This window comes from Ursus arctos, unplaced genomic scaffold, assembly GCF_023065955.2.
Source record: "Ursus arctos isolate Adak ecotype North America unplaced genomic scaffold, UrsArc2.0 scaffold_4, whole genome shotgun sequence".
NCBI lineage: Eukaryota > Metazoa > Chordata > Mammalia > Carnivora > Ursidae > Ursus > Ursus arctos.
In genome coordinates this window covers 66,645,983-66,650,525 of record NW_026623056.1, presented here as the reverse complement: position 1 = coordinate 66,650,525, position 4,543 = coordinate 66,645,983, and the positions used below count along the sequence as shown (strand labels likewise).

The 4,543-nt window shown below is 38.9% G+C and overlaps 1 pseudogene; it reads left to right on the top strand.

The window, feature by feature from the left end:
* The first annotated feature begins 3,153 nt into the window (after positions 1–3,153).
* LOC113256137 (microtubule-associated protein RP/EB family member 1-like) lies at positions 3,154–3,958 on the top strand (annotated as a pseudogene).
* Positions 3,959–4,543: the final 585 nt, after the last annotated feature.

The following is a 4,543-nucleotide window of genomic DNA, read 5'->3' as shown; positions in this document are numbered from 1 at the left end:
GTACACATTTTGATTGGCAAGTACAGTGTTTTTTGAATGGGCATGAGTACATGTAAATATATATGTTTAAATGTCTTATCTGTATACGTACATAAGTATAAATATGTTTAAAGAATGCATTTGCTCTTTGGGTGAATTTCACCATATTCTAACAGTATAGTTGCCTATTTAGAAATTTGCGGCTGGGATGGAGGTTGACAGTAACTAGGAGGAAAGGGGAAAAGCAAAGGGATGACAGTTTGTTTAATTCTTACCATGGGTCAGGCATCAGACTACTGGCTTTATGTATATCTTAATCACCCTTCACAGTAGCACTAATAGGTTGATGTTTCTTCATCTCAGCAATAAGAAGATTGAGGCTTCAGGGAGGTTAAGTGACTCTCCCTGGGTCACATAGATGCCAAGTGGTAGAGTATGAATTCCTGCTCAAATCCAATTGGCAGCAAAGAAAAACAGGTAAAGGTAAAATGGCATTTACTATTCATAAGTATATTAAATATAGGTTTTACATATATTGATCCATTTTATCATAATAGAAACCAATGGGGTTGATATTGTAATTCCCATTTTATAGATAGGAAAACTAAAGCCAGTAAGAGCTTTAGTAAGTTGCTGAAATGCACGCAGCTAGAATGACACATCCTGGATACAAATCCAGGTTGCCTAGCTTCACTCTGTACTTAAATTCATTTATCTACACTGCTCTCTGAAGTGGATACCTGGTTCCTTTGCCATACTCAACTTTCTGAAAATGCTTTGAGGCATAAAAGCATCAACAATCACATATCTTGGGAGTCGGAGACCTTAGTTTCATCTGGTCCCAGGAATTCAGCTAGATAGCTATCAAATCATTCTGAACACTTATGAACTCAACCAGAGATCTAAGAAAAGAATAGCTGCAACTCTACAAATAGAAAAGCAACTATTTTCTACAAGAATGACAAGATGGAAAAACTCACCTCAATAAAGTGAACAAGAGGCAGTACTGACTGCCAGGGACCTAATCAGTATGGATATAAGTAAGATGTGGGAACTAGAGTTCAGAATAATGATTATAAAGATACTAGCTGGGCTTGAAAAAAGCATAGAAGACACTAGGGTATCCCTTTCTGGGGAAATAAAAGAACTAAAAGCTAATCAATTCAAAACCAAAAAGGCTATTAATGAGATGCAATAAAAAATGGAGGCTCTAACTGCTAGGATAAATGAGACAGAGGTGAGAATTAGTGATATAGAAGACACAATGATGGAGAATAAAGAAGCTGAGAAAAAGATAAACAATTACTGGATCATGAGGGGAGAATTTGAGAGATAAGTGATATCATAAAGTGAAACAGTACACTAGCAAAACTTGCAAATCTCAGAGACAAAGAGAAAAATCCTGAAAGCAGCTTGGGACAAGAGGTCCATAACCTACAAGTTTAGAAATATTAGACAGGGGCGCCTGGGTGGCACATCGGTTAAGCGTCTGCCTTCGGCTCAGGGCGTGATCCCGGCCTTATGGGATCAAGCCCCGCATCAGGCTCTTCCGCTATAAGCCTGCTTCTTCTTCTCCCACTCCCCTTGCTTGTGTTCCCTCTCTCACTGGCTGTCTCTATCTCTGTCAAATAAATAAATAAAATCTTTAAAAAAAAAAAAAAGAAATATTAGACTGACAGCAGACCTACCCACAAAGACCTCCCAGGCCAAAAAGGACTAGCATGATATATTCAGAGTGCTAAATGAGACAAATGTGCAGGCAACAATACTTTATTCAGCTAGTATGTCATTCAAAATAGAAGGAGAGATAAAAAGCTTTCAGGACAAAAAGAAACTGAAAGAATTTGTGATCACTAAACCAGCCCTGCAAGTAATATTAAAAGGGATCCTTTAAGTGAAGAAAGAGCCCAAAAGTAACATAGACCAGAAAGGAACAGAGACAATATACAGAAGCAGTGACTTTACAGGTAATACAATGGCACTAAATTCATATCTTTCAATAGTTACTCTGAACATAAATGGGCTAAATGCCCCAATCAAAAGACACAGGGTATCAACTTGAATAAAAAAGCAAGACCCATTGATATGCTGTCTGCCAGAGACATTTTAGACCCAAAGACACCTCCAGAGTGAAAGTGAGGGGGTGGAAAACCATTTATTGTGTTAGTGGACATCAAAAGAAAGCTTGGGTGGCAGTTCTTATATCAGACAAATTAGATTTTAAACCAAAGTCTGTAATAAGAGATGAGGAAGAACACTATATCATAATTAAAGGGTCTAGCCAGCAAGATCTAACAATTGTAAATATTTATTCCCCTAACAGGGGAGCAGCCAGTTATATAAACCAATTAATAACAAAATTAAAGAAACACATCAATAATAATACAATAATAGTCGGGGACTTTAACACCCCACTCACTGCAGTGGACAGATCATCTAAGCAGAAGATCAACAAAGAAACAAAGGCTTTGAATGACACGCTGGACCGGATGGACTTCACAGATATCTTCAGAGCATTCTGTCCTGAAGCAACAGAATACACATTCTTCTTGAGTGCACATGGAACATTCTCCAGAATAGATCACGTACTGGCTCACAAATCAGGTCTCAACTGGTACCAAAAGATTGGGATCATTCCTTGCATATTTTCAGACAACAATGCAAGAGGAAATTTGGAAAGAACTCAAATATGTGGAGGCTAAAGAGCATCCTACTAAAGAATGAATGGGTCAACCAGGAAATTAAAGAAGAATTTAAAAATTCATGGAAACAAATGAAAATGAAAACATAACTGTTCAAAACCTTTGGGATGCAGTAAAGGTGGTCCTAAGAGGGAAATATATAACAATACAAGACTTTCTCCAGAAACAGAAAAGCTCTCAAATATGCTACCTGACCTTACACCTAAAGATGCTGGTGAAAGAACAGTAAGTAAAGCCTAAACCCAGCAGGAGAAGAGAATTCTTAAAGAGTAGAGAGCAGAAATCAATGAAATAGAAACCAAAAGAACAGGAGAACAGATCAATGAAACTAGGAGCTGGTTCTTTGAAAGAATTAATAAGATTGATAAACCCCTGGCCAGACTTATCAAAAAGAAAAGAGAAAGGGGAATGAGATGAAGATGGAACCAAAGCCAGACACAGGCAGTGGACGCAGTCCCGCTGAGAGCTGAAGATGACAGTGGACATATACTCAACGTCAGTCACCAGTGATAACCTAAGTCTGCATGACATGCTGGCCTGGATCAATGAGTCTCTGCAGCTGAATCTGATGAAGATCCAACAGTTGTGCTCAGGGGCTGCACATTGTCAGTTTATGGACATGCCGTTCCCTGGCTCTGTTGCCTTGAAGAAAGTGAAATTCCAGGCTGAGCTACAACATGAATACATCAGAACTTCAAAATACTACAAGCAGGTTTTAAGAGAATGGTTGTTGGCAAAGTAATTCCTGTGGACAAATTAGTAAAAGGAAAGTTTCAGGACAATTTTGAATTTGTTCAGTGGCTCAAGAAGTTTTTTGATGCAAACTGTGATGAAAAAGACTATGACCCTGTAGCTGTTAGACAAGGTCAAAAAACTGCAGTGGCTCCCTCCCTTGTTGCTCCAGTTCTGAACAAATGGAAGAAACCCCTCGGCTCTAGTACTGCAGCCCCACAGAGGCCCACTGCAACACACAGAGCTACTGCAACCCCTAAGGCTGGCCCGGGTGTGGTGCGGAAGAATCCTGGTGTGGGCAACGGGGAGAATGAAGCAGCTGAATTGAGGCAGCAGGTCAAGGTATTGAAACTTACCGTCGAAGACTTGGAGATAGAAAGAGATTTCTACTTTGGAAAGCTAAGAAACATTGAATTCATTTGCCAGGAAAACAAGGGGGAAAACAACACTGTATTGCAGTGACTGTGGACATTCTGTATGCCACACACGAAGGCTTTGTGATAACTGATGAAGGGAGCCCACAGGAGGAACAAGAAGAGTATTAGCAGCCTGGATGAGCAGAGCAATATCCAAATTCTTCACTCCAAATCATGTGCTTAACTGTAAAATAACCCCTTTTATTATTCTTAGAGGACTCACTGGTTTCTTTTTACAAGCAAACAGTACCTCTTCTTAAAGTACACTTTGCAGAAGTTTCACCCCTTTTCCAATGAGTTTGAGTTAGGAACTTTTACCCTGTAGCACAGCAGTATTAACATCTAATTGAGTCACCTAGAGGCTGACTTCGGGGCTCACTGTGTGGACACTGGTAACACTGATAGCGGGGGAAGATATTTTTATGGAATACACTGAGGTGGAGACCTCAGTAGAGAAATGTACAGACTGATTTGAATTTAAAAATAATGTGAAATCTTGGCAGAGAACATTTTAATAAATAAATGCCTTAAGAGTATTTAAAAGAAAAAAAGAAAAGAGGAAGGAGCCAAGTAAATAAAATCAGGAATGAAACAGGAGAGATCACAACCAACACCAAAGAAATACAAATAATTATAAGGACATATTATGAGCAACTATATGCTAACAAATTAGGCAATCTGGAAGAAACTGAAACTTACAAACTACCAAAACTG